At 49.0% G+C, this 13,959-nt stretch overlaps 1 pseudogene; it reads right to left on the bottom strand.

Moving 5' to 3' along the window:
* Window positions 1-8,978, bottom strand: part of LOC106593268 (protein flightless-1 homolog) — a 45,838-nt pseudogene extending 36,860 nt beyond the window's left edge.
* Window positions 8,979-13,959: the final 4,981 nt, after the last annotated feature.

The raw sequence follows: 13,959 nt of genomic DNA, 5'->3' as shown, positions 1-13,959 counted from the left end.
GCGTGCATTCTTCAGAATGGTTATAATGCGTTATGAAGCTTCGTACCGTAGCTGGGCGTGCATTCTACAGAATGGTTATAATGCGTTATGAAGCTTCGTACCGTAGCTGGGCGTGCATCAGGGGATTGTTGTTCAGGACGAGGGTCTGGAGGTGGACGAGGCGTCTCATCTGAGGCGGGAGGCTGTCCAGCTTGTTGTCACTCAGGTCCAGGTACAGCAGGTCAGTCAGGTTTATGAACAACTGGTTAGGGATGGCATCGATGCTGGGAGGAGGAGGAGGAGGGTCAGTATTAGGTTATAAGGCAGGTTGATGCTGAGAGGAGGAGGAGGAGGAGGGTCAGTATTAGGTTATAAGGCAGGTTGATGCTGAGAGGAGGAGGAGGAGGAGGAGGGTCAGTATTAGGTTATAAGGCAGGTTGATGAACAACTGGTTAGGGATGGCATCGATGCTGAGAGGAGGAGGGTCAGTATTAGGTTATAAGGCAGGTTGATGCTGAGAGGAGGAGGAGGGTCAGTATTAGGTTATAAGGCAGGTTGATGCTGGGAGGAGGAGGAGGGTCAGTATTAGGTTATAAGGCAGGTTGATGCTGGGAGGAGGAGGAGGGTCAGTATTAGGTTATAAGGCAGGTTGATGCTGAGAGGAGGAGGAGGGTCAGTATTAGGTTATAAGGTAGGTGGATGGCATCATGCTGAGAGGAGGAGGGTCAGTATTAGGTTATAAGGCAGGTTGATGCTGGGAGGAGGAGGAGGGTCAGTATTAGGTTATAAGGTAGGTGGATGGCATCATGCTGAGAGGAGGAGGGTCAGTATTAGGTTATAAGGTAGGTGGATGGCATCATGCTGAGAGGAGGAGGGTCAGTATTAGGTTATAAGGCAGGTTGATGCTGAGAGGAGGAGGAGGGTCAGTATTAGGTTATAAGGCAGGTTGATGCTGAGAGGAGGAGGAGGGTCAGTATTAGGTTATAAGGCAGGTTGATGCTGAGAGGAGGAGGGTCAGTATTAGGTTATAAGGCAGGTTGATGCTGAGAGGAGGAGGAGGGTCAGTATTAGGTTATAAGGCAGGTTGATGCTGAGAGGAGGAGGAGGGTCAGTATTAGGTTATAAGGCAGGTTGATGCTGAGAGGAGGAGGAGGGTCAGTATTAGGTTATAAGGCAGGTTGATGCTGGGAGGAGGAGGAGGGTCAGTATTAGGTTATAAGGTAGGTGGATGGCATCATGCTGAGAGGAGGAGGAGGGTCAGTATTAGGTTATAAGGCAGGTTGATGCTGAGAGGAGGAGGAGGGTCAGTATTAGGTTATAAGGTAGGTGGATGGCATCATGCTGAGAGGACTGGGGCAGGAGAATAATCTACGATACAGAGCCTTCGGAAAGTATTCAGACCCCTTGACTTGTTTCACCTTACAGCCTTATTTTAAAATTAATTAAATTGTTTTTTCCCACCTAATTAAATCTACACACAATCTGTCCATAATGACTAAGCAAAAACAGATTTTTATTAATGTTAGCTAATTTATACAAATAAAACACTGAAATATCACATTTACATGAGTATTCAGACCGTTTACTCCTGTTACAATGCCCGCTAGCCACCTGTTATTAGAGGTTACAAGGCCTGTATGCCACCTGTTATTAGAGGTTATAAGGCCCGTATGCCACCTGTTATTAGAGGTTACAAGGCCTGCTAGCCACCTGTTATTAGAGGTTACAAGGCCTGCTAGCCACCTGTTATTAGAGGTTACAAGGCCCGCTAGCCACCTGTTATTAGAGGTTACAAGGCCCGCTAGCCACCTGTTATTAGAGGTTACAAGGCCTGCTAGCCACCTGTTATTAGAGGTTACAAGGCCTGCTAGCCACCTGTTATTAGAGGTTACAAGGCCTGCTAGCCACCTGTTATTAGAGGTTACAAGGCCTGCTAGCCACCTGTTATTAGAGGTTACAAGGCCTGCTAGCCACCTGTTATTAGAGGTTACAAGGCCCGCTAGCCACCTGTTATTAGAGGTTACAAGGCCCGCTAGCCACCTGTTATTAGAGGTTACAAGGCCTGCTAGCCACCTGTTATTAGAGGTTACAAGGCCCGCTAGCCACCTGTTATTAGAGGTTACAAGGCCCGCTAGCCACCTGTTATTAGAGGTTACAAGGCCTGCTAGCCACCTGTTATTAGAGGTTACAAGGCCTGCTAGCCACCTGTTATTAGAGGTTACAAGGCCTGCTAGCCACCTGTTATTAGAGGTTACAAGGCCTGCTAGCCACCTGTTATTAGAGGTTATAAGGCCCGTATGCCACCTGTTATTAGAGGTTATAAGGCCCGTATGCCACCTGTTATTAGAGGTTACAAGGCCCGTATGCCACCTGTTATTATAGGTTACAAGGCCCGTATGCCACCTGTTATTAGAGGTTACAAGGCCCGTATGCCACCTGTTATTAGAGGTTATAAGGCCTGTATGCCACCTGTTATAACATATTATAAGAGGTTCTACCTGTTATTAGAGTTTATAAGGCCTGTATGCCACCTGTTATTAGAGGTTATAAAGGCCTGTATGCCACCTGTTATTAGAGGTTATAAGGCCCATATGCCACCTGTTATTAGAGTTTATAATGCCTGTATGTCACCTGTTAGAGGTTATAAGGCCTATATGCCACCTGTTATAACATATTATAAGAGGTTCTACCTGTTGTGGCTGAGGTTGAGCACCAACATGTTCTTGGAGTTCTCCAGGTCTCGGGGGATCTCAGTCAGCTGGTTGAAGCTCAGGTCCTGGAGAACGGAGAATAACATAGAACATCAGCAGAATGTAGAATAACATAGAACATCAGCAGAATAACATAGAACATCAGCAGAATAACATAGAACATCAGTAGAATGTAGAATAACAGAACATCAGCAGAATAACATAGAACATCAGTAGAATGTAGAACATAGAACATGAGTAGAACATCATAGAATATCAGTAGAATGTAGAATGTAAAATAACGTAAAATGTAGAATAACATAGAACATCAATAGAATAACATAGAACATCAGTAGAAAGTAGAATAACATAGAACATCAGCAGAATAACATAGAACATCAGTAGAATAACATAGAACATCAGTAGAAAGTAGAATAACATAGAACATCAGCAGAATAACATAGAACATCAGCAGAATAACATCAACTCCCTCTTGGAGGAGGAAGAGAGGAGAGGATGAGTGGAGGTCAGGGGGTCAGTAGAGTGGAGGTCAGGGGGTCAGTAGAGTGGAGGTCAGGGAGGTCAGGGGGGTCAGTAGAGTCGAGGTCGGGGGTCAGTAGAGTGGAGGTCAGGGGGTCAGTAGAGTGGAGGTCAGGGAGGTCAGGGGGGGTCAGTAGAGTCGAGGTCAGGGGGGTCAGTAGAGTGGAGGTCAGGGGGGTCAGTAGAGTGGAGGTCAGGGGGGTCAGTAGAGTGGAGGTCAGGGGGTCAGTAGAGTGGAGGTCAGGGGGGTCAGTAGAGTGGAGGTCAGGGGGGTCAGTAGAGTGGAGGTCAGGGGGGGTCAGTAGAGTGGAGGTCAGGGGGGGTCAGTAGAGTGGAGGTCAGGGGGGTCAGTAGAGTGGAGGTCAGGGGGGTCAGTAGAGTGGAGGTCAGGGGGGTCAGTAGAGTGGAGGTCAGGGGGTCAGTAGAGTGGAGGTCAGGGGGTCAGTAGAGTGGAGGTCAGGGGGGGTCAGTAGAGTGGAGGTCAGGGGGGGTCAGTAGAGTGGAGGTCAGGGGGGGTCAGTAGAGTGGAGGTCAGGGGGTCAGTAGAGTGGAGGTCAGGGGGGTCAGTAGAGTGGAGGTCAGGGGGTACAGTAGAGTGGAGGTCAGGGGGTCAGTAGAGTGGAGGTCAGGGGGGTCAGTAGAGTGGAGGTCAGGGGGGTCAGTAGAGTGGAGGTCAGGGGGGTCAGTAGAGTGGAGGTCAGGGGGGTCAGTAGAGTGGAGGTCAGGGGGGTCAGTAGAGTGGAGGTCAGGGGGGTCAGTAGAGTGGAGGTCAGGGGGGTCAGTAGAGTGGAGGTCAGGGGGGGACAGTAGAGTGGAGGTCAGGGGGTCAGTAGAGTGGAGGTCAGGGGGGTCAGTAGAGTGGAGGTCAGGGGGGTCAGTAGAGTGGAGGTCAGGGGGGTCAGTAGAGTGGAGGTCAGGGGGGGTCAGTAGAGTGGAGGTCAGGGGGTCAGTAGAGTGGAGGTCAGGGGGGGGTCAGTAGAGTGGAGGTCAGGGGGGGTCAGTAGAGTGGAGGTCAGGGGGGAACAGTAGAGTGGAGGTCAGGGGGTCAGTAGAGTGGAGGTCAGGGGGGACAGTAGAGTGGAGGTCAGGGGGGTACAGTAGAGTGGAGGTCAGGGGGGACAGTAGAGTGGAGGTCAGGGGGGTCAGTAGAGTGGAGGTCAGGGGGGTCAGTAGAGTGGAGGTCAGGGGGTCAGTAGAGTGGAGGTCAGGGGGGTCAGTAGAGTGGAGGTCAGGGGGGTCAGTAGAGTGGAGGTCAGGGGGGTCAGTAGAGTGGAGGTCAGGGGGGTCAGTAGAGTGGAGGTCAGGGGGGGTCAGTAGAGTGGAGGTCAGGGGGGTCAGTAGAGTGGAGGTCAGGGGGGTCAGTAGAGTGGAGGTCAGGGGGACAGTAGAGTGGAGGTCAGGGGGACAGTAGAGTGGAGGTCAGGGGGGTCAGTAGAGTGGAGGTCAGGGGGTCAGTAGAGTGGAGGTCAGGGGGGTCAGTAGAGTGGAGGTCAGGGGGGTCAGTAGAGTGGAGGTCAGGGGGGTCAGTAGAGTGGAGGTCAGGGGGTCAGTAGAGTGGAGGTCAGGGGGGTCAGTAGAGTGGAGGTCAGGGGGTCAGTAGAGTGGAGGTCAGGGGGGTCAGTAGAGTGGAGGTCAGGGGGACAGTAGAGTGGAGGTCAGGGGGGACAGTAGAGTGGAGGTCAGGGGGGTCAGTAGAGTGGAGGTCAGGGGGTCAGTAGAGTGGAGGTCAGTGGGGGGTCAGTAGAGTGGAGGTCAGTGGGGGTCAGTAGAGTGGAGGTCAGGGGGTCAGTAGAGTGGAGGTCAGTTGGGGGGTCAGTAGAGTGGAGGTCAGGGGGTCAGTAGAGTGGAGGTCAGGGGGTCAGTAGAGTGGAGGTCAGGGGGGTCAGTAGAGTGGAGGTCAGGGGGTCAGTAGAGTGGAGGTCAGGGGTGGACAGTAGAGTGGAGGTCAGGGGGGGACAGTAGAGTGGAGGTCAGGGGGTCAGTAGAGTGGAGGTCGGGGGTCAGTAGAGTGGAGGTCAGGGGGACAGTAGAGTGGAGGTCGGGGGGTCAGTAGAGTGGAGGTCAGGGGGGGTCAGTAGAGTGGAGGTCAGGGGGGTCAGTAGAGTGGAGGTCAGGGGGGTCAGTAGAGTGGAGGTCAGGGGGTCAGTAGAGTGGAGGTCAGTGGGGGACAGTAGAGTGGAGGTCAGGGGGGTCAGTAGAGTGGAGGTCAGGGGGGTCAGTAGAGTGGAGGTCAGGGGGGGACAGTAGAGTGGAGGTCAGGGGGGTCAGTAGAGTGGAGGTCAGGGGGGTCAGTAGAGTGGAGGTCAGGGGGACAGTAGAGTGGAGGTCAGGGGGACAGTAGAGTGGAGGTCAGGGGGACATTAGAGTGGAGGTCAGGGGGGTCAGTAGAGTGGAGGTCAGGGGGGGTCAGTAGAGTGGAGGTCAGGGGGACAGTAGAGTGGAGGTCAGTGGGGGACAGTAGAGTGGAGGTCAGGGGGGACAGTAGAGTGGAGGTCAGGGGTCAGTAGAGTGGAGGTCAGGGGGGTAAGTAGAGTGGAGGTCAGGGGGTCAGTAGAGTGGAGGTCAGGGGGTCAGTAGAGTGGAGGTCAGGGGGGGTCAGTAGAGTGGAGATCAGGGGGTCAGTAGAGTGGAGGTCAGGGGGACAGTAGAGTGGAGGTCAGGGGGTCAGTAGAGTGGAGGTCAGGGGGTCAGTAGAGTGGAGGTCAGTAGAGTGGAGGTCAGGGGGTCAGTAGAGTGGAGGTCAGTGGAGGTCAGTAGAGTGGAGGTCAGGGGGGTCAGTAGAGTGGAGGTCAGGGGGTCAGTAGAGTGGAGGTCAGGGGGACAGTAGAGTGGAGGTCAGTGGGGGGTCAGTAGAGTGGAGGTCAGGGGGACAGTAGAGTGGAGGTCAGGGGGTCAGTAGAGTGGAGGTCAGGGGGTCAGTAGAGTGGAGGTCAGGGGGTCAGTAGAGTGGAGGTCAGGGGGTCAGTAGAGTGGAGGTCAGGGGGACAGTAGAGTGGAGGTCAGGGGGACAGTAGAGTGGAGGTCAGGGGGTCAGTAGAGTGGAGGTCAGGGGGACAGTAGAGTGGAGGTCAGTGGGGGTCAGTAGAGTGGAGGTCAGTGGGGGGTCAGTAGAGTGGAGGTCAGGGGGACAGTAGAGTGGAGGTCAGGGGGGTCAGTAGAGTGGAGGTCAGGGGGGGTCAGTAGAGTGGAGGTCAGGGGGGTCAGTAGAGTGGAGGTCAGGGGGGTCAGTAGAGTGGAGGTCAGGGGGGGTCAGTAGAGTGGAGGTCAGGGGGTCAGTAGAGTGGAGGTCAGGGGGACAGTAGAGTGGAGGTCTGGGGGGTCAGTAGAGTGGAGGTCAGGGGGTCAGTAGAGTGGAGGTCAGGGGGGTCAGTAGAGTGGAGGTCAGGGGGTCAGTAGAGTGGAGGTCAGGGGGTCAGTAGAGTGGAGGTCAGGGGGTCAGTAGAGTGGAGGTCAGGGGGGTCAGTAGAGTGGAGGTCAGGGGGTCAGTAGAGACAGAGAGAGACAGAGGATATCTCCCTCTGAGAGGTCGTCCAGACAGACAGACAGACAGACAGACAGACAGATCTCATCACCAGGACTGAGAGGTCGTCCAGACAGACAGACAGACAGACAGACAGACAGACAGACAGATCTCCTCACCAGGACTGAGAGGTCGTCCAGACAGACAGACAGACAGACAGACAGACAGATCTCCTCACCAGGACTGAGAGGTGGTCCAGACAGACAGACAGACAGACAGACAGACAGACAGGTCTCCTCACCAGGACTGAGAGGCGTCCAGACAGACAGACAGACAGACAGACAGACAGACAGGTCACAGGACGAGACAGACAGACAGACAGACAGACAGACAGACAGACAGACAGGTCTCCTCACCAGGACTGAGAGGTCGTCCAGCTGAAAGATGTCATCAGGAACTCCAGAATTCTTCAGGTTGTTGGCCCGGGCAACCACCGCCTGAAATACAGGAAACAACGCTGATCATTTCACACCTGAACCCACCTCAGAAAGAGAGTGTGTGTGTGTGTGTGTGTGTGTGTTTACCCTGAGGTTGGGCAGGCTGGATAATTCTCCATGTAGAGTAGTCAGGCTGTTGTGACTCACAGACAGATGCTCCTGAAGGACAGAGTTCACACACACACACACACACACACACACACACACACACACACACACACACACACACACACACACACACACACACACACACACACACACACACACACACACACACACACACACACACACACACACACACACACACGCTCTGTTGAGGAACTAGTCAGTCATACTACTATGTGTAACCAGGTAGTCTATAGACCTGCTACTATGTGTAACCAGGTAGTCTATAGACCTGCTACTATGTGTAACCAGGTAGTCTATAGACCTACTACTATGCGTAACCAGGTAGTCTATAGACCTACTACTATGTGTAACCAGGTAGTCTATAGACCTGCTACTATGTGTAACCAGGTAGTCTATAGACCTGCTACTATGCGTAACCAGGTAGTCTATAGACCTGCTACTATGTGTAACCAGGTAGTCTATAGACCTGCTACTATGTGTAACCAGGTAGTCTATAGACCTGCTACTATGTGTAACCAGGTAGTCTATAGACCTACTACTATGCGTAACCAGGTAGTCTATAGACCTGCTACTATGCGTAACCAGGTAGTCTATAGACCTGCTACTATGCGTAACCAGGTAGTCTATAGACCTGCTACTATGTGTAACCAGGTAGTCTATAGACCTGCTACTATGTGTAACCAGGTAGTCTATAGACCTACTACTATGTGTAACCAGGTAGTCTATAGACCTGCTACTATGTGTAACCAGGTAGTCTATAGACCTGCTACTATGTGTAACCAGGTAGTCTATAGACCTGCTACTATGTGTAACCAGGTAGTCTATAGACCTGCTACTATGTGTAACCAGGTAGTCTATAGACCTGCTACTATGTGTAACCAGGTAGTCTATAGACCTGCTACTATGTGTAACCAGGTAGTCTATAGACCTGCTACTATGTGTAACCAGGTAGTCTATAGACCTGCTACTATGTGTAACCAGGTAGTCTATAGACCTGCTACTATGTGTAACCAGGTAGTCTATAGACCTGCTACTATGCGTAACCAGGTAGTCTATAGACCTGCTACTATGCGTAACCAGGTAGTCTATAGACCTGCTACTATGTGTAACCAGGTAGTCTATAGACCTGCTACTATGTGTAACCAGGTAGTCTATAGACCTGCTACTATGTGTAACCAGGTAGTCTATAGACCTACTACTATGTGTAACCAGGTAGTCTATAGACCTACTACTATGTGTAACCAGGTAGTCTATAGACCTGCTACTATGTGTAACCAGGTAGTCTATAGACCTACTACTATGTGTAACCAGGTAGTCTATAGACCTACTACCATGTGTAACCAGGTAGTCTATAGACCTGCTACCATGTGTAACCAGGTAGTCTATAGACCTACTACTATGTGTAACCAGGTAGTCTATAGACCTACTACCATGTGTAACCAGGTAGTCTATAGACCTACTACTATGTGTAACCAGGTAGTCTATAGACCTACTACCATGTGTAACCAGGTAGTCTACAGACCTGTTTTTTAGACTAAATGGGGTCGGCTCTACACATCAGTCTGTACTCACCAGTTTCTGCAGTGCAGCCACTTCCTCTGGCAGGTAACACAGACCCGTCCTGTTGAGTTTCAGCCATCTCAGACTGCTCATAGACTTGACGTGCTCAGGGAAGTAACCTCCCTGGGGGGGGGGAGGGGGGGGGAGAGACTGTTCACTTTTGTATATTATCTACTTCACTTGCTTTGTTAACATATGTTTCCCATGTCAATAAAACCCCTTGAATTGAATTGAGAGAGAGAGAGAGAGAGAGGGGAAGAGAGAGCGAGCAAGAGGAAGAGAGATAGCAAGAGCAAGAGAGGGGATGAGGAAGAGAGAGGAAGAGAGAGGAAGAGAGAAAGGAAAATAGGAGAAGAGAGGGGATGAGGAAGAGAGAGAGAGAGAGAGAGGGGAGAAACCCAGCCAGGGTTAGGGGCCAACACACTACAGGGCTGGGACTCTCTCTAAACCCCCACTGCTGTTATTCATCAGGTTAATAACAGATCTGGGACTCTCTCTAAACCCCCACTGCTGTTATTCATCAGGTTAATAACAGATCTGGGACTCTCTCTAAACCCCCCACTGCTGTTATTCATCAGGTTAATAACAGATCTGGGACTCTCTCTAAACCCCCACTGCTGTTATTCATCAGGTTAATAACAGATCTGGGACTCTCTCTAAACCCCACTGCTGTTATTCATCAGGTTAATAACAGATCTGGGACTCTCTCTAAACCCCCACTGCTGTTATTCATCAGGTTAATAACAGATCTGGGACTCTCTCTAAACCCCCACTGCTGTTATTCATCAGGTTAATAACAGATCTGGGACTCTCTCTAAACCCCCACTGCTGTTATTCATCAGGTTAATAACAGATCTGGGACTCTCTCTAAACCCCCCACTGCTGTTATTCATCAGGTTAATAACAGATCTGGGACTCTCTCTAAACCCCCACTGCTGTTATTCATCAGGTTAATAACAGATCTGGGACTCTCTCTAAACCCCCACTGCTGTTATTCATCAGGTTAATAACAGATCTGGGACTCTCTCTAAACCCCCACTGCTGTTATTCATCAGGTTAATAACAGATCTGGGACTCTCTCTAAACCCCCACTGCTGTTATTCATCAGGTTAATAACAGATCTGGGACTCTCTCTAAACCCCCACTGCTGTTATTCATCAGGTTAATAACAGATCTGGGACTCTCTCTAAACCCCCACTGCTGTTATTCATCAGGTTAATAACAGATCTGGGACTCTCTCTAAACCCCCACTGCTGTTATTCATCAGGTTAATAACAGATCTGGGACTCTCTCTAAACCCCCACTGCTGTTATTCATCAGGTTAATAACAGATCTGGGACTCTCTCTAAACCCCCACTGCTGTTATTCATCAGGTTAATAACAGATCTGGGACTCTCTCTAAACCCCCACTGCTGTTATTCATCAGGTTAATAACAGATCTGGGACTCTCTCTAAACCCCCACTGCTGTTATTCATCAGGTTAATAACAGATCTGGGACTCTCTCTAAACCCCCACTGCTGTTATTCATCAGGTTAATAACAGATCTGGGACTCTCTCTAAACCCCCACTGCTGTTATTCATCAGGTTAATAACAGATCTGGGACTCTCTCTAAACCCCCACTGCTGTTATTCATCAGGTTAATAACAGATCTGGGACTCTCTCTAAACCCCCACTGCTGTTATTCATCAGGTTAATAACAGATCTGGGACTCTCTCTAAACCCCCACTGCTGTTATTCATCAGGTTAATAACAGATCTGGGACTCTCTCTAAACCCCCACTGCTGTTATTCATCAGGTTAATAACAGATCTGGGACTCTCTCTAAACCCCCACTGCTGTTATTCATCAGGTTAATAACAGATCTGGGACTCTCTCTAAACCCCCACTGCTGTTATTCATCAGGTTAATAACAGATCTGGGACTCTCTCTAAACCCCCACTGCTGTTATTCATCAGGTTAATAACAGATCTGGGACTCTCTCTAAACCCCCACTGCTGTTATTCATCAGGTTAATAACAGATCTGGGACTCTCTCTAAACCCCCACTGCTGTTATTCATCAGGTTAATAACAGATCTGGGACTCTCTCTAAACCCCCACTGCTGTTATTCATCAGGTTAATAACAGATCTGGGACTCTCTCTAAACCCCACTGCTGTTATTCATCAGGTTAATAACAGATCTGGGACTCTCTCTAAACCCCCACTGCTGTTATTCATCAGGTTAATAACAGATCTGGGACTCTCTCTAAACCCCCACTGCTGTTATTCATCAGGTTAATAACAGATCTGGGACTCTCTCTAAACCCCCCACTGCTGTTATTCATCAGGTTAATAACAGATCTGGGACTCTCTCTAAACCCCCACTGCTGTTATTCATCAGGTTAATAACAGATCTGGGACTCTCTCTAAACCCCCCACTGCTGTTATTCATCAGGTTAATAACAGATCTGGGACTCTCTCTAAACCCCCACTGCTGTTATTCATCAGGTTAATAACAGATCTGGGACTCTCTCTAAACCCCCACTGCTGTTATTCATCAGGTTAATAACAGATCTGGGACTCTCTCTAAACCCCCACTGCTGTTATTCATCAGGTTAATAACAGATCTGGGACTCTCTCTAAACCCCCACTGCTGTTATTCATCAGGTTAATAACAGATCTGGGACTCTCTCTAAACCCCCACTGCTGTTATTCATCAGGTTAATAACAGATCTGGGACTCTCTCTAAACCCCCACTGCTGTTATTCATCAGGTTAATAACAGATCTGGGACTCTCTCTAAACCCCCACTGCTGTTATTCATCAGGTTAATAACAGATCTGGGACTCTCTCTAAACCCCCACTGCTGTTATTCATCAGGTTAATAACAGATCTGGGACTCTCTCTAAACCCCCACTGCTGTTATTCATCAGGTTAATAACAGATCTGGGACTCTCTCTAAACCCCCACTGCTGTTATTCATCAGGTTAATAACAGATCTGGGACTCTCTCTAAACCCCACTGCTGTTATTCATCAGGTTAATAACAGATCTGGGACTCTCTCTAAACCCCCACTGCTGTTATTCATCAGGTTAATAACAGATCTGGGACTCTCTCTAAACCCCCACTGCTGTTATTCATCAGGTTAATAACAGATCTGGGACTCTCTCTAAACCCCCACTGCTGTTATTCATCAGGTTAATAACAGATCTGGGACTCTCTCTAAACCCCCACTGCTGTTATTCATCAGGTTAATAACAGATCTGGGACTCTCTCTAAACCCCCACTGCTGTTATTCATCAGGTTAATAACAGATCTGGGACTCTCTCTAAACCCCCACTGCTGTTATTCATCAGGTTAATAACAGATCTGGGACTCTCTCTAAACCCCCACTGCTGTTATTCATCAGGTTAATAACAGATCTGGGACTCTCTCTAAACCCCCACTGCTGTTATTCATCAGGTTAATAACAGATCTGGGACTCTCTCTAAACCCCCACTGCTGTTATTCATCAGGTTAATAACAGATCTGGGACTCTCTCTAAACCCCCACTGCTGTTATTCATCAGGTTAATAACAGATCTGGGACTCTCTCTAAACCCCCCACTGCTGTTATTCATCAGGTTAATAACAGATCTGGGACTCTCTCTAAACCCCCACTGCTGTTATTCATCAGGTTAATAACAGATCTGGGACTCTCTCTAAACCCCCACTGCTGTTATTCATCAGGTTAATAACAGATCTGGGACTCTCTCTAAACCCCCACTGCTGTTATTCATCAGGTTAATAACAGATCTGGGACTCTCTCTAAACCCCCACTGCTGTTATTCATCAGGTTAATAACAGATCTGGGACTCTCTCTAAACCCCCACTGCTGTTATTCATCAGGTTAATAACAGATCTGGGACTCTCTCTAAACCCCACTGCTGTTATTCATCAGGTTAATAACAGATCTGGGACTCTCTCTAAACCCCCACTGCTGTTATTCATCAGGTTAATAACAGATCTGGGACTCTCTCTAAACCCCCACTGCTGTTATTCATCAGGTTAATAACAGATCTGGGACTCTCTCTAAACCCCCACTGCTGTTATTCATCAGGTTAATAACAGATCTGGGACTCTCTCTAAACCCCCACTGCTGTTATTCATCAGGTTAATAACAGATCTGGGACTCTCTCTAAACCCCCACTGCTGTTATTCATCAGGTTAATAACAGATCTGGGACTCTCTCTAAACCCCCACTGCTGTTATTCATCAGGTTAATAACAGATCTGGGACTCTCTCTAAACCCCCACTGCTGTTATTCATCAGGTTAATAACAGATCTGGGACTCTCTCTAAACCCCCACTGCTGTTATTCATCAGGTTAATAACAGATCTGGGACTCTCTCTAAACCCCCACTGCTGTTATTCATCAGGTTAATAACAGATCTGGGACTCTCTCTAAACCCCCACTGCTGTTATTCATCAGGTTAATAACAGATCTGGGACTCTCTCTAAACCCCCACTGCTGTTATTCATCAGGTTAATAACAGATCTGGGACTCTCTCTAAACCCCCCACTGCTGTTATTCATCAGGTTAATAACAGATCTGGGACTCTCTCTAAACCCCCACTGCTGTTATTCATCAGGTTAATAACAGATCTGGGACTCTCTCTAAACCCCCACTGCTGTTATTCATCAGGTTAATAACAGATCTGGGACTCTCTCTAAACCCCCCACTGCTGTTATTCATCAGGTTAATAACAGATCTGGGACTCTCTCTAAACCCCCACTGCTGTTATTCATCAGGTTAATAACAGATCTGGGACTCTCTCTAAACCCCCACTGCTGTTATTCATCAGGTTAATAACAGATCTGGGACTCTCTCTAAACCCCCACTGCTGTTATTCATCAGGTTAATAACAGATCTGGGACTCTCTCTAAACCCCACTGCTGTTATTCATCAGGTTAATAACAGATCTGGGACTCTCTCTAAACCCCCACTGCTGTTATTCATCAGGTTAATAACAGATCTGGGACTCTCTCTAAACCCCACTGCTGTTATTCATCAGGTTAATAACAGATCTGGGACTCTCTCTAAACCCCCACTGCTGTTATTCATCAGGTTAATAACAGATCTGGGACT

The sequence above is a fragment of the Salmo salar genome, unplaced genomic scaffold (assembly GCF_905237065.1).
Source record: "Salmo salar unplaced genomic scaffold, Ssal_v3.1, whole genome shotgun sequence".
Classification (NCBI taxonomy): domain Eukaryota; kingdom Metazoa; phylum Chordata; class Actinopteri; order Salmoniformes; family Salmonidae; genus Salmo; species Salmo salar.
This window is presented reverse-complemented; position numbering and strand designations above follow the sequence as displayed.